We start from the raw sequence: 26,866 nt of genomic DNA, 5'->3' as shown, positions 1-26,866 counted from the left end.
ATATCATAGCAGCCTGCTTCTGGGTTACTTATGTGACACGGACAATAATACTAGGAATTCAGTCTTAGACAAATTACTTTCTCTACTGCTTCTGTAATAATGCACAGTATGGAAGATGACGAATCATAGAATTACTCAGGTTGGAAAAAACCTTGAAGTTCATCAAGTCCAACCACATCATGATCATATTACCCTAACTAAATCGTGTCCCTGGGGCACCACATCCAAAAGGTTTATAACCTCTTCCAGGAATGGTGACTCAATCACCTCCCTGGGGAGCTCATTCCAGTGCTTAACAACCTTTTCTGTAAAGAACGCTTTCCTGATATCCAACCTAAACTTACCCTGGTGCAATTTAAGGCCATTTCCCCTCATTCTGTCACCTGTCACCAGTGAGAAGAGACCAACCCTGCTCTTGTTGCAATCAGCTGTCACAGAGTTATCTAGATCAATTCGTGTCTGTGATGGAGGAACAGCAGACCCGCAGGACCACTGGCCCAAAAGAGGAAGACTAGGGAGATGTCTGCAAAGTTGTCAGTCCACTGAACTGGAGTATTAACTCTTCAATTCCATGTTTTAAGTGATGTTATGATGGGGAATACTGATAACAAAAATAATAAACCGTGGCATCACCTTTCAGGTATTTGAAGAGAGCAGCAAAGTCTCCCCTCAGCCTTCCTTTCCCCAGACTGAACAGCCCCAGTTCCTTCAGTCTCTCCTCACAGGCCATATTCTCCAAGCCCTTCCCCAGCCCTGTTGCCCTTCTCTGGACCTGCTCCAGCACCTCCATGTCCTTTCTGTATGCAGGTGCCCAAAACTGAACACAGCACTCGAGGTGAGGCCTCACCAGTGCCGAGTCCAGGGGCAGGTTAACTTCCCTGGTCCTGCTCACCACTCCAAATTCCTGATCCAAGCCAGGATGCCATTGGCTTTCTTGGTCACCTGGGCACACTGCTGGCTCATATTCAGCCATTTGTCCATCAGTACACCAACATCCCTTTCCATCAGGCAGCTTTCCAGTTGCCTCCCCAAAGCTGTAGGGTTGCCTGTGGTTGCTGGGACCGAAATGCTTCTGCTTCTTGTACTTTCCTGACACTGAGGAAGGCTGAGGAGATACAAGGAGATGGAGGGGGCAGAACAAGGACAGTTGACCTCAGCTGGCCAAAGGGATATTCCATACCATGTGTCACTCTGCAAATAAAATAAATAAATAAAAAAAACAATAAAATCCACAGTGGGAAGCTGGCTGAGGGGCAAGTACTGCTCATAGACTGACCGCCCATCAGTTGGCAATTAGTGAGCAATTCTGTTGTGCATTATTTGTTTTATAAATATGTATTGCTATCATTAATATTACTATTTTACTTTTTTTTTTTTGTCTTAGTAAATAGTATTTTATCCCAACCCACGTGTTCTATCTGATTTTTCTTCTGATTCTCTTCACCATCTCACTGGGTGGGAGGAGTGACTGAACAATGATATGGTGCTGAGCTGCCTGTAGGGTTAACTGGAAAAACACATAAATTCATTTTCAGGTAGTGGTGATCATGAGAATGTTGTTTTCCACCCCAATTCTTACTTCTCTGTATCGTGTAGAAGTTTTCACTTATTCAAGAGATAATAGATAAAAAAAAATTAGCAAACAACATAACTACACTAGAAAGAGCTCTGATGAAGGGTTGTCACTAGCAGTTGATGCAAGAAGATTTTGTCCCACATGCAATGCAATGTTCCTCAATCTTGTAGTAGTTTTTGATGAAGCTGTTTCTGTACTTCTCACAAAACTTTCATTTCTAGAAGGTCTTGTTCACACTGTCATCTTGAATAAGCGTATTTCTGATCCTCTTCCTGAAAATCACAATTCCTGTGATGAGCTTTTTAGAGGATTTCTTGCTGTAATGGAGTATGTTATTTTTCTAAACAGAAATTGAACGATATTTATTTAGAAAGATGAATGTAAAATTGCCCTCTAACAAATCCACATCTTAACTCTTCAGAAAGGCTAACAAAAATCAATACCATTGAACACTTTTAAAATAAATAGAATTACTGGAAGTTTATAACAGGTGACATTTGAAATGATATTTCAGCAGGCAAGGCTTAGATTTCAGGATTCCACACAAAGCATTTTAACACTAAATTTGGATTACAGAGGATCAAACTTAGCCTATAAATTAATGAGAGGAAGTCATAATACTTTCAGTGAGGATTTAACAATCTTCCTTGCTGGATGAGGCTTATTGTCTTTAATTATCAATAAGTAACTACTTCAACCTTAAGCAGCCAGCTCACATGATTTTCAATTTTGTTTTTCCTTTAAACTAGCTATCTTTGGAAAACAAGACTGTAATGTCCTTTGAAATAAAAGAAAAACTATGATACATATTCAATACAGTTATCCCTGACTCACCTCAGGATGCATTTCTGAATCTGCTGTTTTCCAATTTGAAGTGTTGGGGTTACACAAACATCCATGCTAAAAATCAAAGGGTTGTTACATACACCTGAGAAAGCTGTTGAGCTACATATGAGGCAGTCTGAGCTTATGAATGTTTCAACAGTATGATATGTAAAAAGATAAAATAGCATGCAGTTTCAGAAGTCTTGGTTGCGTTCAGTGGTGTTTACCCATCTGTTCATCTGAACAACTAGTTAAAATACATTCACTGTCATGTCTTCACAACAAAAGTATTATCAGAGTACTTAAAACTGCTCAACCTAGAAAGGACAAGGAATACTTGAGGAGTCACTTTGACACTTTGGAGTCTTTTGCCTTTCCAAACTATGGAGTTTCTCAAACCACCTGGACACCTAAAGGAAAAAAAAAAAGCACACGATACATATACGTGCATACACAGAGGAAAAAGATTGATCTGAAGAGAACTACATGAGTTTTTGTAGAGGGCAACATTTAAATTTATATTTTCTAAATTGCCACCAGAATTGTATTTTTACATGCCAACACCAACACCCTAAAAATACTGATAAATTTTTGTTTCAAAAAAAAGAAGTGCGAGTGCTAGGGACAAACGAGTTGTTGAAAAACATGCAGCAACATAGAAATATTTGCCAGCCTACATAAAATGTAAGATAGTAAACAGTGGCAGCATATCATGCATTTACCTGCTGAGCTACTTACAAGACATGATAAGAAAAATCTTTTTTGTAAACAATATTTGTTATATACACTAAGTACAAGCATTTGCAATGTCGATATCTACGATGCCTGTATAATCAAAGAATATTAGGATGTTATAAACACAAAATAAACAAGAGAGGCAAAGCAGACTATGATAACAAAAGAGAATTAATAGCAGACTTACCCCTATCCTGGGCTCACTCACAAAACACCAACAGAGCAGATCTCCAAAAGAGACCCTTCCCCACTGGTAGCCAGCTCTTAAATAGGTCTAGGAATTGCCTTCACCTGTGCTCCTCTGGCTGACTCATGGCTCGCCTCAGGTGATCAATCAGAGCTTCAGGCCGTGACTCAGCAGTTCCCATACAGATGTCCTAAATAAAATACTAAATAGGGTAGGTACTCAGTGTTACAGAAAAACTTTCAGGAAAAAACGTGAAAACAGAAATGAGAAAAAGTATCTGTGCGCTCTGCCATTCCCTAAAAAGCAAACAACCAAATGGGCACTTCATTTATGACTAGCCTATTACAGACTCACCCCTTGTGTAATTTCTGCCACACATTACATTGACATACGTTGCTGATTATTTCTAATAAAGAAGATGGAATCATTTTGCAGTTTCTTTATAAACTCCACATTTATTTTTATCATTTTAGAAATAGAATTGTAGCAGCATACATACACACGTAGAACATGCACATAAGCACACATATCATTTTCTGCTTGCAGCCTGGAAGGTTAACTATATCCTGAGCTGCATTAAAAAGGGGTGGCCAGCACGGAGAGGGGGATCACTGTCCCCCTGTACTTGGCTCTTGTGAGGCCCCATCTGCAGCACTGCATCCAGGCCTGGGGCCCCAGCACAGGAAGGACTTGGAGCGGGTCCAGAGGAGGGCACTGAGATGGTCAGATGGCTGGAGCAGCTCTGCTGTGAGGAAAGGTTGAGGGAACTGGGATTGTTTAGCTTGGAGAAGACAAGGCTCCAGGGAAGAGTGGTAGATGTAGTCTACCTTGATTTTAGAAAGGCATTTGATACTGTCTCCCACGACATCCTTATAACAAATCTGAGGAAGTGTGGGATGGACGAGTGGACAGTGAGGTGGGTTGAGAACTGGCTGACTGGCAGAGCGCAGAGGGTCATCATTGGTGGTGCAGAGTCTGGCTGGAGACCTGTAACCAGTGGTGTCTCCCAGGGGTTTACTTGCACCTACTTGTGCAACCTCGTGTAGGGAACCTGCTTTGGCAGAGGGGTTGGACATGATGATCTCTGGAGGTCCCTTCCAACCCCTACAATTCTGTGATTCTGTGACCTCATTGTGGCCTTCCAGTACTTGAAGGCAGTGTATAAATGAGAGGGGAAATAGCTGTTTATGATGGTGGATAGTGATAGGACAAGGGAAATGGTTTTAAACCAAGGCAGGAGATTTAGGTTGGATATTAGGAGGCAGTTTTTCACCCAGAGGGCAGTGAGGCACTGGAACAGGTTGCCCAAGGAGGCTGTGGATGCCCCATCCCTGCAGGCATTCAAGGCCAGGCTGGATGTGGATTTGGGCAGCCTGGTCTGCTGATTGGTGACCCTGCACACAGCAGGGGGTGGAACTGGATGAGCATTGTCCTTTTCAACCCAGGCAGTTCTATGATTCTATTGCTTTTGAATTAACAGGAAATGACCAACACAGAATGGCAGATTATAATTTCTGTGTTTCATCCCATTAATTTGGTATCAGAGACTGAATTCAGAAAAAGGTAAGCATCCCTCATGCAGTAGGGAACGTAGAACCATGAACCAGATTGCTTGCTATTTCTGTAGTTCCTGTTGAGGTTTGTTTTATTACCATTTTCTTCATGGTATTGAGTTAAATAGTCAAGGAAGTGCAGTTGCCAGCAGCATAACATGGGCACTGGCTGCCTTATTATCCAGGGATGCACAGGGAACACACGAATGATAGCTTGCAGTCCTGCTTTCAGCTTTTTTATGTTTCAGTTTCCTAATTTTTTTTTTATTTTCTGCTTTTTGTTTTCTAGCACCAGCAATTTTTATTTAGTTTTATTTGTGTTATTTAATCATAAGGTAAGATAAACTACAACTGGCAAAAATGTCTCTGCTGTATGTTTCTCATAATTTTTCCTCATATATGTGTGCCTGCAAATTACAGCAAAAGCAAAACACAATGCTCATTTTTTCTTTCAGATAACAATGTTCTTATTTTCTGCTATCTCTTTTTTTTTTCAGAAGCAATTACCATCTCTTCTGAAATTGTAAAATGTCAACACTTATAACTTCTTTCCAGCTAAAACTCTACCTGCTTATTATTAAAGCAGGCTTTTACAACACTGATCCTTATAAATATCTCTATATTTGGAAAAAAATATTGTTTGGTTAGTTGTGCAGGCAGATAGCTATGATACCACTGCAGAAAGTCCTCATTTTTTGATGCACAGTGTCAGATGTGCCTCTGGGAAAATCAGAAAGTATTTGAAGAGGGTGATTTTAGTGTAATGCATACATCTAAATAAGGATAAAATGATTTCTCTAAGCTATTGTAATTCGTGCATTTCAAAGTGCTGTAAGCAAAAAGAGAGAACTTCTAAATCTTTAAAATTCAGTGCAACTTTGTACAAGCTGCGTGTGGGAGAATTTTCCAAACAACAATTTCAGGTGTGCAGCATCAGAACCAGACATTCAGTTCAGGACATTCTGAGGGAAAAATAAAATTGAAAGACAATTAAGCACTTGGGTATCATTCTGCTCTTGAAACATGCTCCCAATCTTCTATATGCTAAGGTGGAAAATGAGCATTTAGTCAATGACTTTTTCAAAGGTCACTGCAACTTGTGCTGTTTTTGCTGCTCTGATCGTGAGGTCAGGTGGAAAATCTTCTGACAGAAGAGGTTTCCCCTGGTAAAACTGATTCAACAGAGCTGAAATCGTGGTAACCAGTTTGGGGGGATTTCAAAATGTTAAGGCAGTATCGTCAGACCTCTTGCCAGCTGCCAGCTTCCCTGTGCTAGAAACCAAGTGCCTCATGCTCAACTTGTTTTGTAGAATGTTTGGAAAGACAGAGCTCCTGCTGTTTCCCACTCCCACTACTCCAAGCAGAAGTGGCAGAATGGTGCTGCAAAAGTGGCCTGAAGAGTTTCAGAAACCCCCCAGGCATTTCCATTTTTGGCTAGTTAATCCCAAAATGGAACCTGACCACAAACAAAAGGTAAGGAAGCCCGGAGAGAAAGTCTGCATAGAAGCCTGTGCAGATACCAATGGTGAATCTCAGAGCAGAATGACTAAGTAGTTGTAGAAACTAACCTGGTAATCTTGATAGCCCCATTTTTGTGGCAGCTTTTTTACATATGAGTTGCTGAAGGAGCTCTTTGCTGCTGCTTCTTCTGCTTATCCGCTACCTGACTGTGCAACATCACGGGGTCTGAGAAAAGGTAGAGGGGAGCTCTGTGGACAGTCATCTCTGAAACCCAAACCGCATGTCTACATCCTCAGAATGGCTTGTATTAAAAGCTAAGAGCAAAGTAGAAATTGTGGATCTTATTAAATGCATATTTAGTGGACTAGTTTGAATTAGAAATATAATGTGCTATAGTGGGAAAATATTGCGATGAGCAAGAAAAATCACTTCAGCCAGAAAACTTGTTTAAAGGAAGACAGTGAAATTTTAAGTACACAGTAGAGCTTGCAAAATACAATTGACTATTTGAAAAAGGACAGGGGCAACATGAAAACAGCCATATATGTCTGCACTGTGGCTACATGAAATACTTTAAGTAAAAGCAGGACAGAGGGTGACTGTCTTGGAACAAAAAAAAAGCGTATCAGAAGCTCGCTGTGCCTATTCCTGAAAGTCAGCAGTCAGGAGACAGGGTGCTATTAAGTAGTTATCTAAGCTGCAAGTGTTATTGTAAAGGTCAGAATAACCTGACATTAAGCATCCAGGGTAAAGTTCTTCTGACAAGTATTAATTAACTGGATTGCAGAGCTCATGACTGAGTAGCCTTTAGCAGTTACTTCCAAGCAAGTCAGCTGAACAGTGTCTTAGTGAGAAATATCCAAAGCGAGCCCTTGGTGCCATCTTGCTTTAGATGTCCACCTCCTGGGCTAATTGGTTCGTGATGCTCTCAGACAGCCCAGTGGCCCTGCAGTGTAGGGCACAGGGCATTGCAATTCTCCTGAGGTATTTCCTGTAAGCTGAAAAATTCCACATCCGTAGTTGTTACTATATGAGGAATCACCTTGGAAGACATTGTGACTTTTTAATAAAAAAGAGAAAGAGAAACAATCTGAAACAATTCTTCTTAAGAATAAATATCTCTATTTTCCACTCAGCTCTATTGCCCATCACCTCAGAAAGTTACGTCAATATTCAAAGCAGAGTGCAGTGCACTCCAGATACAAGTGATAACCCCTTTAAGTATTAAGGTTATGAGGAAATCTGGGCTGTATAAATTCACAGAACTCATTTCACAATTTTATCATGTTTCAGTGCTCTATTATTGCAAAACAAGGTGGTGATCGATAAGGGGCATCATCTACAGCTTCTGAGCCCAAATGGATATACCTTGAATAATAAATTTATCATAATTCATTATTTGTCAGTGCATCTCAGGATCCCATGACCAAGCTCTCCTGAGGAAGCTAATACAGAGCGACAGAGAAAACATAATGTTAATTTCTGCTTGATTTTTATTTTTTTATTTTTATTTTCTTTAGCATTTAAGAGCAGAAACCCACAGCACTTTCAAGAAATAGATGAGAATCTGAGGAGCAGAGCAGGACATGAAAAGACCTCAGCTTGGGTGCACCCTGCGGTCTGCAGAGGCATAGCTGTCAAGCAATATGATAAATTACTTGCCAGGTTTGTACTTTTTAAAAGAACAGTACCTGATAATAAGTGCATCCTCTTCCTCTTCAGATACATGTATGCACACAAATAAAGCCCTGGCAATCTCTGGTAGAAGGAGGTCTTGTACTACAGAGAATTTATATTACAAATACACTGGCGGTGCACAGGTAGCTAATGTACAGTTTGTTTGTATTTCATCAAAAGTGACAGAAAAAAAATAAGAACATGACTCAATGAAACTTGGGAAAATGGCGTGTAGCCACACTCCGTCCCACTGCTACCTGTCAAATCAACATGAACTAATCCAGTATACACAACTGCCTGTCATTCCCATCATCAACAAACACAGATGATAACAAGAACTCCTCCATGTACTCCTACTCCCTTCAGCGGTGATTTGTTCAGACGGCTTCCGAGGAAGCTAAGTATGACTAAACAGACTATGTTAGCAAAATAAAACCTGAGTACAGTAGGTGCAATTTTCCTGCAAGTCCATTAGTAAAAATGTTTTGACATCAACATAATTTTGAGCAGGTAACAGGCTGTTGGATAGGCATACTTTATCTCTTACAGTTTCTGTCGTTCACAGGTAAATGTAAGTGAAATTAGTCTGTTCTACACCACAGTTCAGTACTTGAACTGTCTACCATCCAGATGAGCTTTCTGTTCTGTCTAGTGAGTGCCAGCTTTATCTCAAAGATCTTAAGGCAGAAAATAAAACTTGGCCACATTTTCTAAAAATTGTCAGTGCTTATCTCTGCTTTATTCACTTTTTTTCGTGCATAACAGTTGAGTTCTTCTGGATTTCTACATTGGATCACCTCCAGCATATCACAGAATCACAGAATGGCCAGGGTTGGAAGAGACCTCAAGGAAGATGAATCTCCAACCCCCTGCCACAGGCAGGGCCACCAACCACCACATTTAATACCAGCCCAGGCTGCCCAGGGCCCCATCCAACCTGGCCTTGAACACCTCCAGGGATGGACGGGGCATCCACAGCCTCTCTGGGCAGCTGTTCCAGCACCTCACCCACTCTCTCTGTAAAGAATTTCCCTCTGACATTCAACCTAAATCTTTCCTCCCTCAACTTCAAACCATTTCCCCTTGTCCTGCAGTTATCTACCCTTTCAAAGAGTTGATTCCCCTATCCCATATCTTCAACAGTGTTTAGAAATCCTTCAGTTTCTTCCGGTTTAGTTAGAATTAAGAGCAAAAAATCTTATGTTTCAGGAAACTTTCACAGATTCTCAATATTACTTTCCATTCTGCAAAAGTAAAATCATTCGAAGTTTACTGCTGGGAAAGAATAGAAGAAAATTACCCTTTAAGGTAGTTTAGAGCTCATAGATAAATCATTAATCCGTGTCTTCAGTGAACTCTGGAGGCTGAAGTATGGCTAAGAGCAAGTATCTAGCTTTTCCAGAAGCCCAATGAAGTTGTATAGTGATACAAACATAACTGATGAATACGCATTCCATCTATCTATCTATCTATATATATTAAAGATTGATATATAAAGATAAATATATATATAAGATAGATATAAACAATGATCAAACAAACAAAAACAGTTCTCAGAACACTGTCGTAATACTCAATGTGAATCTTTAATATAGCACTATACGGATGAGTTGTTTGTAAGCAGTTCTGGCATTTAGCTAAGGACTGAAGTTGATCTAAGAATTTAATTGCTGCTTTAGAATTAGCTGTTGAAAAAGATTAGATTAAAGAAGCCATTATGAATTTGAAAGCTCCAGGATTAGATGCTTTAATTTGTGAAGATTTTAAACACTTTCAAGGATTCCTTTCTTAAAATTTGAAACTTAGGTGTTAAAATCTGCAACTTATAATAGCCTCAGATATAGTACTACATAAATATTAACTGATCCTCGAGTCTTACCAAGACTTATTTCATTCTTCCAATTAATTCACTCTTTGGTCCTGATCAAAGACATAACTGAGTTATTCTTGGGGACACCATATGAACACTGCTCACGCGAGGTCACCGGGTGCAGGATTTAGCCCGCTGCTTTTAAGACTTAAGGAGAAAAGCTTCTTCTACGTACTTTGCACTTTCCACATTGAACACAATGTTAATTTGACTATTGGATAGGTACTATGTAATACCGTGCAGCAAACACTGCAAGTAGTTGTGCATGAGTAGTAAAGGGAACAGTAGAGATGAGGATAGAGATAGCAGAAAGTGCCTTTATTTATATTGGTTTAAACTTGGTTGTGGAACAAATCAAGGCCAAGATTTGTGTCTGATCTGAATGGAGGATTTCGTTTTGCTTAGCTATGCATTCTGAAGATTCTGAGCACTAAAGATTGGCTGCTTCAGGAAGCAGTGAGTGCTGAATTTATCTTTTTGGCATTTGTTTGTTTTGTTTTAACACAATATTGCAGCTACCAGCTATTTTTGTGAAAACATTGAAGCTACAGACAGATATAGAAGTTCTTTTAGTTTGGAGGGGAAAAAGCTTTTAATCTGAATCAAAGCATGTTTGTTACTTCATTATACCACTAAATGGAAATTAGTCCTTGATTTTGGCTCATTTCCAGTACTTTACAATCCATTGATGGAATACAAAAGTAAAAACAATGAAACAAGGAGTTCCTGTTTATTTGCCAGCTTGGCTAATATTAGCAGCATGGTTTCACTGTGATGCAAAATATTTATTTCAAAATGGAATTAGTCTTCAGTTGATCTGCCAGTTTTCAGTAACAAAGTGAAGGGTCTTTGTCATCCGAAAATGGTAAAAATCATTTTACCATCAGCCAAATGTGCTATTTTACTCTTTTTTTTTCCTGTGAAACAAACCTGAGAGCAAATTCTGCTTTGCTAGCTAGAAGTGGTATAAATTCCCAGTTTGTTATGCTTTTCATTGCCCTGAGCTGCTTTGCTTTTGGCTTTCCACTAACACGCACAATTTACGGAATATAATTGTTTGAATTTCACCAAACTGTAAAGCAGCCAACTCTACTTATGAATAGAGAACAGTAGAACACTAATGTGATCAAACTAAATTTTCCATGAAGAGTGAAAACATTTGTACAGTAGAATGGAAAGAGAATGAAAACTGACAAGAAAGCCTATTTCTCAGAACGTGGGTCTTATCCTTGTAAAAATCTCAAATAAAAAAACCCAAAAAAAGACTGGTCCTCAACTCCTGTGTTCTGTCAACAATCAAAATCTTAAACCTAACTTGAATAATATCTCCTACATTTTATCATGTCTCAAGTCTAACTTGTAAAGATCCTTTTATATGTCTAGCTACTGCTCTAGGACAAATCACGTGTATATTTGAGAATGCAATGCTCTCAAATTTTTAAAATGTGTGACTATTTTCCCTTGCATCTGCATCCAAAACTTCATCTAGTTTCTCATTTTTGACACCCTACAGATTTAAAATTCACTTGGCTCCTGCTTGTTTAATACTACAAGAAATAAAGTACTCTTGGGAGTTCTGCTAGAAGGAATAGTTCAGTGGTGACCCAGAATTATCATCTAAGCAGCAATAATAATATAAATTTTAGTTTAATAGCCCAAAAATAAAGCCCTCATTCTTCATCAGCCAGTGCAGACAGGTTTGCCAGCCTGATGTGATTTTCCTCTGAAAAAACATTTCAAGTGATATGATTTCCACAGCCAACTTTATAACCATATATAAATCTTCTCTACACAGTGTTATGAAACAATGGACTAGTCTTCTTTGTAAAAAGGTATAAAAATAGTATTAAAAAAACAGGAGCCAAATATGTGGTGATCAATACATAATGGAATACATTTTCGACAACTGAGTGAATCCACTACGTTATTTTTTGTTACAAACTAGTTGAATGTGTTCTTCAATTTATGAATACTTCTTTCTAGAGTGCCCCTCATCTTGGATCAGTCCTTAAAAGCAGTAGAAATTATCAGTTCCTTATTTCAATTTGTAACAAGTCATCTATAATTGCGGAAATCCTCAATATATTCTGCAATATAAACTGACATTCCAGGAGATAAAACCAAAATTTTAATGCCTGGTCTTCACCTAATTAACCACATCATGGTTTTGGCAGGGATAAAGTTAATTTTCTTTGCAGAGGTTCATGCCATGACATGTTTTGGATTTTTGATCAAAATTGTGGTGACAGCACACTGATGTTATAGATGTTGCTGAGCAGTGCTGTACAGACCCAAGAATGTTTCTGCTGCTTGTGCTGCCCTTCCAATGGGGGGATGAAGTCCACGAGGAGTTGGGAAGGAACACAGACAGGCCATAGGGATGTCCCATACCATATGGCATTGTATTCAGCAATAAAAGCTGGGGTAAAGGAGCAGGAGGGGGAACATTTAGGATGTCAGCATTTGTCATTCCAGAAAAACACTGCACGATGAATCCTGTTCTCCTGGGTGAGGCTAGACATCTTCCTTCCAACGGAAAAGTGCAATTGAATTCCTGGCTTTGGTCTGCTTGCACACACAGCTTTTGCTTTATTTGCTGTGCTGTCTTTATCTCAACACACGAGTTCTTTATACAGTTACTTTTCCAATTCTTTACCCTGTTCCCCATAGAGAGAACTAGCAAAGAGAATATTCAAAGAATCATAGAATGGACTAGGTTGAAAAGGACCGCAATGCTCATCCAGATCCAACCCCCTGCTATGTGCAGGGTCACCAACCAGCAGCCCAGGCTGCCCAGAGCCACATCCAGCCTGGCCTTGAATGCCTGCAGGGATGGGGCATCCACAGCCTCCTTGGGCAACCTGTGCCAGTGCCTCGCCACCCTCTGGGGGAAAAACCTCCTCCTAATATCCAGCCTAAACTTCCCCTCTCTTAGTTTAAAACCAATCCCCTTTTCCTAATGCTATCCACCTTGTAAACAGACATACCTCCTCCTGTTTATACTGTTTATATATTGTAAACTTCTGTTAACATATGTAAAGGAAATGCTAAGTCATGGCCTGAGCCAGTAATTGAGCACTGGTTGGAAAGCAAGGCTGACCCGTGGGAGCTCAGGTGCAAGCAGTGACTGGAAGGGATGGAGTCAGGAGCCACCTCTTCCAGACTTCCATTAAGGATTGGCAGCAGAAGTAAGAGCATCTCTTGCTGGAGATCCCTGCTTACCTGAGGCCTTCCAAAGGTAAGCAGCTCCTTTCCTTCATTTCTGTGTCCTCATTTGCTGCAGCTAAACACTTCACTTTGCTGCCCCCGCTGTTACTGTGGTACTTTCCATCACCTTATAGCATTACAACATAAGAAGGCAAAAATCAATAATTAGCAGAATTAAAGTTTATTTTGTTTTTTTTTTTTAAGCATAACTCACTTCAAAAGTTTTAACTAAATCAGAATTTTTATTATAGTTATTTACAGTATGTTGCTATAAACTTAGTAATTTTTAGAATTGATGCCTATAATAGTACAGAAAAAAATCTACCTTTCCTCAGCTGCAGTACTTCTAATAACCTGTACTGTTTCTTTTCCAAAGGCGTAGCTATTTAATAAAGAAAGAAATCCCAGAAGTTTGGTACCAGTAAAGGAATTCTTATGGTGTTTAAGATAGCATCAGAACTTGTACTATAAGCCTCTGCTTTAAAAGGTTTATTACCGAGTCATAAAAATCAGTCCATTGAATAACTTCAGTCATTAGCTCTCATTGTGTAAGTTATATTTTCACCCCACTTTCCACTTCCTGAATAACCAGATTTTTTCTTTACCCAAGTAACAGAAATGTATATTTTAGAATTAATGTTTTATGAGTTATTTTCTATTTTACAGTCACACTGCACAACATCTTAAAGTATAATGTAAACAGCGTTTTAACATAAATGAAAGATGATCTCTCAGTTTTTCAAGACATAGTTCAGTAATAACTCAATAGTTTTGGTATCTTTAATCCCCAAAGCCTGAGCTTCTATTTTAGCTCATCATAGTCATTACTGATGAGTCCCTTAGCTGTTCCTTCTTTTTACTATTGCCACAGGACCCAGTAATATTCCCACCTGATTTCACATCAGTCTGCCAATAGATACAGAATACTATGAAGGACAATCACATTTTAATGAAATATTTCCAGAAATTGCACATCCTGGTGCATGCCCTGTCTTTATGTATCTGTATGATACAGACACATGCCATAACACTAGCCTGATACATTTCAAGCAAACTCTGGTGTTACATTAGCACCTACATTTTTTGTAAGAGCAATCACCTCTCTGTCCTGAAGGAACTTCATTAGATTTCATATGGTATCATAAATTCTTAGCTGCAAGGCATCAGAAGGCTAGCAGCCCCAGTTACAGGAATTGCAGATGAGCACATGCACTCATGCACTGTAAGCAGACACTGCTGTTGTTCATGGCTTGTTGATTATCACCAATTAGCTAGATACAAAAGTCATGCAGAGTATTCTTAATTTTGGATCAGAATATAACAAGCTACATAGCTTCCCTTACACTGCCTTAATTCACCTCTCTACAATACCACTGTTCTCCTGCCTTAGAGCTGTTGTATTAATACACCATAGATCAAGATCATGCTCAACCCTGTGAGATTTGGATAGAGCTGTCCTACTAATATTGATATTCATGGACCCAAAATATACAAATCCTCTGCATAGCTCTGTCAGCCAGAACGCTTCCACCTCTATCTATGCTTTTCCCAAGTCTATTTCAAAGAATCAGTGACAAAAGGTTGCTTTATTTTACTACAGAAACAACTTCTCAAAATCACCTTAGTATTGCAGGTTTATATTTGAGGTATGGTCTTGACACTGGCCAAAGATCAAGCTTTTCTACGGTTATTAATTAGAAGCTCTCTTTGGCTCCTCTGCTATAGTCCACTGTAACACAAAGACTGGCCCAATTGCTTCTGACCCAGCTGACAGCAATCCTGCAGACCAGTGCTAGTAAAACTGAGTACCCATTACCTGACTACATTCTTTGCAGAAAACATGGAAAGGATTTGCATGTATGCAGCAGTCATATCCTGACCATGTGAAGTAGGCAAAACAAAGTGAGCAGCCCTGAAATGCACACAAAGCTTCCAGAGCAGCAGATATTGGTGGGGAGAAGGGGAACAGTGGCAGGAAGAGAATGCTTTTATAGAAGTAGACACAAAAGACAGCCTCTCCTCTGGTGAATCTTGTCTATACTTTCAGGATTAGCCCATCCAGGTAAATATTCAGTGGTTTCAGGAATTGCAAATGCAGAGATAGCGGATAAAAATGTTAAGGTAGGAAAGCAAGTGAATTAGCATATATAATCCATTTTATTCCCCTTTATCTTCTCATTCTAGATGCTTCTCTGAAATTTATTCATGGTGTTAATTTCCCTGTCCAAGGACTTATTACAATCATCATTTCATCCTACTGGAAAATCTTGTCCTTTGTAGCCTTAGAAATCCAGATGCCTGTAGGCAGGATTTACATAGACACGACTTTTAAGATGGGTTCTTGTCCACTCTTGAGTTTCCAAGGAATTCTTTTTTCTGATGTTAGTTTGTTTAAAATACCTCTGGAACTTCAAAAGTATCTGTTTTCTGCATTCATTGCTGATTTCCACAGTAGGTGTGTTTCCTTGATGGTGCATTTCTGAGGACTCATCTCAAAACGCAATAGCACTTTCTCAAGGAGTATGTTAACTTAGTCTAACAAAACGGATTGTATTGATTTGGCCGTCAAACAAAAATTCAAACTCAGACATTCCTAGAAATAAGGCAGCATTGTCCTGTCACTTTCTGTCTAAAGGAAAAACATATCATGTTTTCATCATGATGCTCTCCTAGGTGAAGTCCTCCTAGGAAGGAGAGTATCATGTGCCAGTTTATGCCTCAATCTTTCTAAAAAGACACCTGAGGAACTGACAAAAAATACCAAAGGGGCTGACTGCTTTCAGTTGCATTATCCTATTCTAAGAGTTTAAACTCCACTGGGAAGGGCATCAGATTTGTATGTAGTATTTCTAATAACACACTTAAGGCTGAAAGAAAAACAGAAATGATGAGATACTCCAAATTCCTGTTGCTTTTCCCTTACTCATTGTGATTCATGCAGGCTGCACAGCTTGGATTCCCTTTGTAAGACTATCACTAACTTTCAGAATAACCTTCAGTAAATCACCACATTTTTCCCTAATAATGAAATGGTGATAGTAATATCCTTTAAAGAAGAAAACGCTCTATGTCTGATCATTATCATCTAATTACTTTCAAATTTTGTCATTTTCCTTTTCAGAAAAATACATATTATTAAAAAATAATAATAAACTACAATGATCATTCTGGCCTTCTTTTAAGGACTTTTCCCAGCAAGTAGATGACACTGACCCACTGGTTTTACTGTGTGGAAAAAGCATTTTATGTTTCCAAGTCATCATGAAGTGGCAGGGGAGGAATCTGATGAAAGCTCTTAATTTCGGAAGTCCTTAGATGAAGTCATTTACTTTTATTTAACCATTTACTAGGATACAATAGCATTTCTACTAGACTATAGGATAAGAATACAGGGTTTTCAACTTTGTCTCTCATTTTATGAGATGAAATTATTTATGTGGGAAGCTGCTTATCTGTAGGCGCAAGATTATGTTTTTCCTGAGTGGAAAAGTACCTAAATCTTCCTATAAAATAATGTCTAGAGTAGGTTTTTCATGACAAAAAAGAAAAACAAAATTGAAGATGTTAGATTTTCATATTAATACGTATGCAGAACAATCAGATTTCAAGATGAAATTCAAGTGAAATGTTTTTCTCTTAATTTTTTCATCAAATTTAAACTTCAGAAATGTTAAAATTATAACTTGTTATTCTGGATCACTTATCAATGGCAGCATTTTTCTAAAAAATTATTTATTTATAATTATTTATTGGATTTAAAATTAAATACAATGATTATATGAATTTTAACATCTCACATTTCTGGTTACTTTAAAAGAAAAATGCAATTTCATAGTCCAACTTTCAATTTATAGTTTGTCTCATATCCTCAGAAGAGAGAGACCATTTGTACTAACCTGTATCACTTTTTCAGATGATAAAGTTAGCCAAGTGTTTGGATAATTACATACAAGAGTTTGAGGATTGCTCCAGAAAACACTAAATTGCTACAGGCACAAAATGAACATAGAAGTAGCCACAAATGAAAGCCACAAAATTTTTTTTTTCCTTTATCATGGGAACTGACCAACGTCCAAATCAATCAGATAAGCCAGATAAATTATGATAATCATAATAAGGGACTTCATGTTTGCACGAATGTGACTTTAGATTATTTATTTCAGTAGATCATAGAGATCATTACTTTGAAATAGAGCCAAGTTGAAACCTACATCTCAAAATAGTATTAACCTTTATATGCAACTCTTACTTCACTCTATTGATTTCCATTTCTCTTTGTTTCCTTCTCATCTACTTCACTCTAAATATCATCAAAAGCAACAAAATAAAGCAGCTGAATGAAGAGAAATGAAATGAAGAGTTCAAGAGAAATCTATTTATTCTCATTGGCAGAGATCATGTAAGTGGAGTAATTACTAGATATTTTATTCTTACGCTTCTAATCCCAGCAATCCTACAAGTACCCAAAGCTTAAAAAAAATTATTTTTTTTAACTGAAAAGTAGTTGTGAACAACTTTGTTTTTAGCCTTTATTTTGCTATCTCGTCTGAAAGGAGTAGAATTAAAAAGTCATTTGAAAACGTTGCTGATAAAACCAAATTATATCTCTTTCAGGAATATGGTCAGTGCTTTTACAAGTTGTTAACCTCCTGCTGCATTTTTTCAATTTGATACGCAATTATTATTTACAAGCAGTATGAATTCATTAGTTTTATGAAACTGGTAGTTATTATGCATGAGTTGCTTCTTGTCCAGCAGGATTGAAATAAAAATGAGATGTTGAATCTCTGAAGACTACCCTAAAAGGAACATTTACAAGAGCGTAACTAGATACTTGGTAAATTGCCACTATTATACACTGAACCATGGCTTGCCTAACCTGAAGAAAGTCTTAGCAGAACTTGGATGACTCTGCTCTTTAATTACCAGAGTCACTCTAGAAGAGCTGTAGGTAATGTTTTCTCAGAATAGGTACAGGCTGCAGACTCATAGACATCAGAAATCCTTTTCAAATTTCTTGTATGGCTTCTAACATAACTATTTTTAGCAGAGCAAAATGTTTCTTGGAGCTGTATCAGCTTTGAAATTTTCTAATGAGTGTTTTTTCTTGAAGAAAGGGAAAAGAGAGAGACCAGCATTTAAAGAATGTAAAGCTTGTACAAATACAGAAATCAGGAAAGTTCACAAAAAATGACAGATGAAACGTAAGGCAGACACTAAGAGGATGAAAAACAGAGTATGAAAAACTTCTTAAGAAGAATGCTCAAGCTAATAGGAATATTTAAAAATATATATATGGAAATAAATCAGCAAGAGAATTTGTGGTACTACACAATGACACAGGTGTAAAGGATTTCATGTGACCATGGCAGAGATGCTTAGCAAATTCCTGCACATTTGGGCAGGGCAGCAAGTGCATAGGAGCTGATAAACGAGTTTATCCTGGGACTGGCAATTGAACGGGATGAAAACCAACCGAAGGAATATTATGCTATGTATCCTGATTATATCAAATGATATTCTAGGAATGGCGTTGCTAATTGGATAATGGATAATACTGGATAATTTATTTTCAGACACACGTTACGTTGGCCCATGATATCAAAGGTGGATGTCAGTGATATGGCAGTAGAGGTTGAACCTTCCCACAAGCCTTCTATTACGATTTGTTGCTGTGCGACAGATGGCAGTCTGACAAAAGTGAGTCTGACCTGGGAGTGCATATGGAGTAAAGATGTGGAATTTAATTCTTCCACACAGAAAAAATGGCACCCGTTGGCATTCGTTCACGCTGGCTAAATGTTGATGGAGACCAAACAGTGGCTATGAGCACCATGAGGTGGTGCATTTCAACAATGGAGGTAACAACAGTGGATCACCTCTGCTGGTGCAGATTTTTACAAGCATAGCATGAAGGCTCTTGCTCATTGCTAATGAAAATGAATAGCTAATGGTGGTAACTACGTTGCTAAACAAGATCTGATTATTTGCTCTATCAAGTTGTGTTATTGTGCTACTTGTATCAGTTGTAATTTCCATGGAAATAAATAGGAGGCTTTACTTTCAGAGCAACCTATGTAATTTACTGACATAGACATGAGATTTGAAAGGCTGAGTAACCTGAATCTGTTCAGCCTGGGAAAAAGAAGACTGAGAGAGAATCTGATAAATGTTTGTAAAACATCTAAAGGGAGGTGGGAGGCAAATGAATGAGGCCAGACTCTTCTTGGTGTTGTGCACTGATAGGTCAAGGAGCAATGGCCTAAAACTTGAACATAGAAAGTTCCATACTAACGTGCAGAACAATTACTTTACAGTAAGATTCCAGTTTTTGTTTGACTGGGACCTTCCTGAGCTTGTAGCAGAAATTTAGAAAAATCTCAAAGTTGTTCCAGAAAAATCCAAAGCTGGTCCCCTTTCTTTCCATGTCTATTTATGCACTGTCATGTATGCATTTGACTTGCTCTTGTCACGTTCAGTTTGGGAAATGGCATTCCACACCTACCTTTAAGTAAAATGACAGAAGGTGACATGCATATTATCAGCTTAAATGGTTTTACTAAACTCAGTGGTTAAATCATCAGTCAATAGTCATATTGCTGACAAGAACTCAGCAGTACAATTCAATACGAGGAATGAAGGGGAAAAGATTCGATTTTTCCTTTCTCTGCCTTAGTCTTTAAGGAACGCCAGATTTCATCCTAATGCTATGCAACAGCCCACAATTTAGTACTGTCACTAGGAACTTTGTATTATTCACCTACTTTCTGCTAAGCTCAAATACGAATCTAAGTCAAAGCAATAGTGAATGACAGAGAATGAACCTACAGATTGTATCAAATCTGAAAAATAATATATCAAATTGTCTCAGCATTTGAAAGCTAGCTTCTGTCCTTGTCATATCAACATTTTGATCTAAAAGGCTCATGATTGAAACACTGACATTAACTATGTTATTTCCACTGGGAATGAGTCTCAAGCTGGTAGGGTAGTGAAAGCTGGTATATTTCCTTTGGTTTTAATGGAACTATGCCAGCTGGCATCAGCTAAAAATTTCATGCCTTAGATTCCACATCTTAGATTCCACACTTGACACTTGTGACTTGTTTATGAATCTGACTTGATTCATAAACAAAGTAAAATCTCGTGGGAAGAGGCTATGCCTCTCTACTGCACTGTCTCATTACTAACACTTACAGAAGGTTAAATTTTAGAATTCATGACCTGTTTAATACTTCAGAATGAAACAAAGTTAAAAGAGAAATGTAAAAAAATAGAATTGCTTTATTACCTGGTTTGTGTGAGTATTCATCATGCTCAGCAGCTTTGCTTCTCAGTCCAAAAGTATAGAAATAAACAGATGGGAAATAAAATTTTTGCAGCATCTTTAAAATACGTACTATTGTTACATTAAAAAAAAAGATGTATTTCCCAAGGTCACCTACATCATAAAATATTAAAGAGGAATGAAGTAATTACATGAAAACACCTGTAACTAATCTCTTAAAGTACAGAAGCCTGAAATATGCAATTCGCTTTCACTTAACTTCAAATTTCTAGGTCCATTTTGAACTAAATACCTTGCTTACACTGTAATAGTTTGCTCTGATTTCTGTTGCTGAGTGAGGTAGAGAAACCTGGGCTGCATATACATTTTCTTTGTTTTTTTCTTTTTTTTCCCCCAGTTCTGAATATTCCTGAAGAATTCATTATTATGGAGACCCTTAATATTTGAGACAGATCTTAAATCCACACCTAAGATGGATTTAAACAGCACGGCGCTGAATCATCTGATTTTACTTTCTTGCTCCTCTTGACAAAATCTAGACCTCCAAAATTAAATTAATAAAATAAGAGTGTCAAAAATACAAAAATCAAAGACTACAATTGGAAGGCAACCCCTAAAGTCAGTGAACAAGACATTGACAAAGATATTCCATAGAATGTGGGCCAGAGGGAGGGACAAATTTCAGGCTCTGTTCTGAGTACTTGAAGTAGAATCCATACATAGACTTGGAAGTCACCCTCCTTGTTAAAGCTTACATCCTGCAAAAATTCAGGTCAGGATACAGAGTTATGCTCACATTCCCTCCCACTCTTCTTTTACGTATATCTTCTCTCCATCCTTTCACCTTCCAGACACACTTAGGAATTCAGTCTACAAAGCAGTAGTCATTTATGTCCACTTCCTAAGTTAATGAGATACAGAGCTGGTATAATCAAATATGCAGGTGACATAGAGCTATTAATTTGGGACTCCCCAGTGTCCAGTCTACAAGCTGTAAAATACCCCTCATTGCACAAAACATGACTCAGCATCTGATCATAGAATAGGCTCTTTCATATAGGAGAACAAAAGCCTCTAAAATGAAAATATGCCAGAGAAAGAAGTCTGCAGTGATTAAGGATACTGCTTATTTCTGCATATCCTACAGCAAAATGGAAATAAGTTCATATAATACATTACAGAAGACTAAAACAGTCCAACACAAGGTAAAATTCCTTTCTTGATCCTGAATCTGGCCGTAAATTTAATCCAGGGCAAAAGGATGGTTATACCACCTGGCTTCAGACACTAAAGAGTTTTACGGTGTGATAGAGATGACATCTCATACAGTGACATAGAGATGCCATCCCTGGTGTCTGTCCTTGCCTTATCCCCAGTGTAGGTCCACTCCTTCAAAAGAGCAAGGCAAGCCTTTACAGCAGCTTTCATCCCAGCACTTATCCACAAAGCAAATCACATACCAAAGGAGGAGATATTTTTTCTAGCTGCCATAGAAACCTTTAAAGACAACTGTAATTGAATGCAACACAGATATGGAACAAGAAAGTAATCGAGAAGCACGATCATATCTCGTTTCAATTACTAGTTGGTACTAAAACACTGGATCTGGAGGAAGTTACTTTCTGCCTACTGAGCTACTTGACAAGAAAGGAAAGGAATGAAAAAACATCAATTGCTCAATGTGCCATTACAGTCAAGAACTGACCGTATATCCATCTAAAATGTCATCTCCTCCAAAATAATGTGTGCAGAGCTCATTGCTACAAGAACGAGCAGTTTAGAAAAGGGAGTTCAAGTCTCTAAGGAAGCTTCAGAGACATGATCAAAGGGATAGAAAAATGCACATCAATACTGGAATTATTTTACTTACAAAGGTGATGGGTAAAGAGTGTTCTTTTCATCATGTATACCAGTCACAATAAAAACATATGCACTGGTATCCTGGAAATGCTTGGGAACTTCTGGTCTGCATTTTTACCATAAAAGTCAGTTTAAGACCTAGAGGCATAACAAGAAAAAAAAATTGCAAACTATTTTAGATTAATCAGGAAAATACTGGACTAGAAAGACCAATAGTCTAAACCAATTCGGCGTTGCCTAAGACATAAAGGAAATAAGAATTATCTAGAAAATAACAGTGACATTACAGAAGCATATTTGGTCAGAAATAAATCATAAAATCATAGAATAATGGAAGGGCTAGTTTGGAAAGGACCTCAAGTTCCAATCCTCCTGCCATAGGCAGAGTAGCCATCTGCTAAATCACGTATTAGATCAGATTGCCCAGGTCTCCATCCAACCTGGCATTAAACACCTCCAGGGACAGCACATCCACAGCCTCTCTAGGCAACTTCTTCCAGCACCTCACCACTCCCTCAGTAAAAAAAAATCTTCCTCTTGACGTCTAGTCTAAATCTCCCTTTAGTTTAAAACCATTGCCCCTCGTCCTATCACTATTTACCCATGAAAAAAGTTGATTTTTTCCTTTTAATACTGTAAGGCCATAATGAGGCCTCCCCACAGACTTCTCTTTCCCAGGCTAAAGAAGTCCAGTTCCTTCATCCTGTCTTCACAGGAGAGAAGCTCCCACCCTTGGATCACCTTTGTGGCCCACCTCAGGACCCTCTGCAAATGCTTCACATCTTTCCTGTGTTGGGGGCCTCAGACTTGGACACAGTGCTCCTGCTGGGACCTCACAAGGGCAGAGTAAAAGGAGACAATCACCTTTCTTGCCCTGCTGGCCACCTCTCTTTTGATGGAGCCCAGGATACTGTTGCCCTTCCAGCCTGCAAGCACATACTGCTGGCTCATGTTCAGTTTTTCATCAACCAGGACCCATAAGTCCTTCTCAGCAAGGCTACTCTCAATGAGGTCTTCTCCCAGTTTGTATACATATCTGGGATTATCTTGATCCGAGTGAGGACCTTTCACTCTATTTTGCTGAACCTCATTAGGTTCACAAGGGCCCACCTTTTGAGTTTATCAAGGTCCCTCTGTATGGCATCCCTTCCTTGTGATTCATCCACTGTACTGCTCAGCTTGGTGTCATCAGCAAACTTACTGAGGCTGCACTCAATCCCATCATCTATGTCAGTGATAAAAATGTTAAAGAGTACCAGTTCCAAGACATACCTCTGGGGGACACATCTTGTTACCAGGCTCTACCTGGTACTAGAGCCATTGACCACTACCTTTAGGTGCAACCTTCCAACCAATTCCTTGTCCACCAAATAGGCCACCCTTCAAATCTATTTATCTCCAATTAAGAGATATGGATGTGGTGGAGGACCATGTCAAAGGCCTTGCAGAAGTCCATGGGGATTAAATAAGTTGCATTCCCTTTATCCACCAACGCAATCACTCTGTCATAAAAGACTACCTGATTGGTCAAACACAACCTTCCCTTGGTGAATCACAAAATCACAGAATGACCTAAGTTGGAAGGGACCTCAAGGATCATTAATCTCCAACCCAGGCAGGCTCACCAACCTCCCCATTTAATACCAGACCAGGCTGCCCAGGGACCAATCCAACCTGGCCTTGATGCCACCTCCAAGGACGGGGCATCCACAGCCTCTCTGGGCAACTGTTCCAGCACTTCACCCACTCTCATGGTAAAGAACTTCTCCCTGACATCCAACCTAAATCTTCCCTCCCTCAACTTCAAACCCTCTCCTGCTGTTATCTACCCTTTCAAAGAGTTGATTCCCCTCCTGTTTGTAGGCTCCCTTTAGGTACTGAAAGGCTGCAATGAAGTCACCCTTCAGCCTTCTTTTCTCCAGGCTGAACCCTACTACTTAAAGATCCAAGTAATCTGTGATTTTATGTGATTTTCTTCTTTCAGTTACACCCTTTTTATTTCATTTGAGATCATTTTCCTATCACATGCTTTATCTTCACTTTACCACTATTTGATACAAACTTTATCCCAAGCCAGCTTGTTGCATGGTTAGGTAAATTATAATGCATAGTGCATACTTGATTGCACATACTCATCTACGCACTGCAGGTATTGGGCATTTCATTGTTTAAATGGCTGTGTAGCTACTGAATGAAAAAGAGGTGTCTATGAATAGGGAAAGAAAACATTTATGGTTTCACTTCTGAAAGTAATATCCTAATAAATATGAGGAATAGAAGAATAAAAAGTCATGAATTCCATAGTCATTTGTTGATATAACAGTATGTCTGTGAACAAGGCTAAACATACTGTTGAAAACAGTATATTTTCTTTTATATTTTGCAATTACACAATTTTATACGCTGATTCATTTTAATAAAATGTAAATATAAAATCTTATTTTTCCACTTCCTATAACATTTCTAGAGTATTTCTCATATTCCCAACATAAACCTTTATCATTAAACAGTTCTTCATCAATATATCTGATTTCTCTCATGAATTTTATTTCATTTGGATGTGCATATTTTGCATATGTATTTCAAAATTGGTTTTGCTATTAAAAACATAAAACAAGCACAGATGCACCAAACTTCCTAGCATTTTCCAAATCTACTTGCATTATTCTTCAGTAACTTCAAAGCATATAGTAGCATCATTTCCTTCAGCTGACTAGAAATTTCAGAAACCATTCTAAGCCTGTCTACAAGGAACTGCAAAATCAAATGGACTGTGGCACAAGGCACTATGTGGTCAACATATAAATCCCAATTACAGTACATTATTCCTGAATTACAACGTATTTCTTAAATGACAGGAGCAAATGCTCACAGATAGTGAGATGTCATTGCAATCAAAATTTTCTTACATTTAAATTTAAGCAGATACACCTTTGACTTTATATCACGCTGCATATCTGACTGTTCAGTAACATGGCCTTGAGAGGCTGTGTTTCTTGATGGAAAGTTATAAACCTTTGATTTTATAAACATAAATACTTAACACTTAATGGCCTCTTTTCAATTTTTCATGGGTTTTGACTTCTTTTGTTTTGTTGTTTTTAATAGAAGCAAAATTGACTCACATCCATGTTAAGTAATTTGAAATAGAGGTATTTTCCCAATTTGTCCTCTCTGGTTTACAAATAAAAAAAAACTCACAACATTTACAGAGTGCACTGATGTATTATTAAACATTAACATATTACAAGAGACATTTTAAAGGGCTTAATTTTGAAAATTTTATGCATAATCTGTGCTACTCTTTAAAAAATTAAATATGGAAAATCACATTCAGATAGGTTTATTGAGTGTTATTCTACAACTGCAGTGACATTCTTGCACTGTACTCTCTGAATTTGTCTGGAACACCACCATGCATAATCTCTGGATAAGCATGTGATCTTCAAAGTGATCTTCAGAATTAATTTGGTCACACTGACAGATGAGAGTTACGGAGTGGTGAAATGATGAGAGCATCTGCTGTCTCAAAGAAGCTGTAAATGAGTTCATATTGGATTGCCAAAAAAATACACGATCTTATCTTAATCTGTGACAAAATTTTCACTTACAACGAGGAGTCCAAATATTCTTAATTGGACACACATACTGCGTAGAGTGGAATTGTATAATATTTATATAAGCATAGATCACTCTAAATTTAGTTTAAACTCTGTTGAAAATTACTTCAAAGATCTCTTGCTAAAGACCATTACCTTCATTTCCCAAGGCACATTTTCCAGAGGTCACCTTTTTTCTGGGTGTGGTTAAATAGTATTTCTGTAAATAACATTTAATATTAATTAAAATATTATAATATTTCTGTTAAGTAGTATTTCTGTTGCTGAGTTGCACCACCCAGTGCAAGGCCCCAACACCACATTCAAAGAGGACAGTTTTCTACTGATCAGGGGTTCCTCAACATCTGCAGAGTGAAAGGAGCATTTCTGCCACCCATTAAGGCTCAAAGGACTTTTGGATTTTGCAAAAGCTTCTGATCACCACTGCCACATAGACAGAGAAGGGCTATAGTACTGACAGATAAATAAGTAGTACAGGAGGGAATAACGAGGCTTTCAGCCTACCAAACATGAAGTCCAAGGTTGGATATGATTGCCCTCTACAGACATATCAAGGAGTAAAGCAGCAAAAACAGAGAGATGCTATTTCATATTAAGGGCAACGTGGCACAAGAACAAATGAGTATAAATTGGGCATGAAGAATTGAAATTGTTCTGGAAATTCAAAGCAAGTATCTTGTTACAGTTCACCACTCTGAAATACTGGGAAGCCCAAATGTCAAACTGTTTTTAAGGTAGCCCTATTGATAGGATAGGTAAAGCTAAATTGATAAAAGACATTACATGGTGCAATTTCTAGCAATAATAAAAATCTGCACCTAACTAACCAAGATGTAGGTAGAATTATCTGATATTTCCTTGTTTGCCTCAGAAACCAGACTTTTAAAGTCGACAGTTCAGGCATCTTTAAGGTTAAGCTGATCATCCAGTTCTCATACCTGTGTGCAAGTCATTTCTCAGTATTCCTATTCCCATGTGCAGCATCTCCACCTTATCTAGCTGCACAA

General features: G+C 38.2%; 1 long non-coding RNA gene across 2 annotated transcripts; it reads right to left on the bottom strand.

Annotated features, from left to right (window-relative positions):
* Positions 1–368: 368 nt before the first annotated feature.
* Positions 369–26,054, bottom strand: LOC125692444 (uncharacterized). 2 transcript variants are annotated; one of them, XR_007376663.1, is made up of 7 exons: positions 25,995–26,054; positions 22,250–22,377; positions 20,383–20,420; positions 13,107–13,218; positions 3,324–3,525; positions 2,411–2,811; positions 369–1,916 (listed from the first exon to the last, which is right to left on the bottom strand). It is a non-coding gene; the product is annotated as an uncharacterized LOC125692444 (long non-coding RNA). The 2 variants fall into 2 exon arrangements; XR_007376664.1 differs by having other exon boundaries at positions 369–1,848.
* Between the last annotated feature and the right edge of the window lie 812 nt (positions 26,055–26,866).

Source organism: Lagopus muta, chromosome 4, assembly GCF_023343835.1.
Source record: "Lagopus muta isolate bLagMut1 chromosome 4, bLagMut1 primary, whole genome shotgun sequence".
In the NCBI taxonomy this organism is placed as follows: Eukaryota; Metazoa; Chordata; class Aves; order Galliformes; family Phasianidae; genus Lagopus; species Lagopus muta.
Note: the sequence above shows the minus strand (reverse complement) of the source record. Positions and strands in the feature narration are given on the sequence as shown.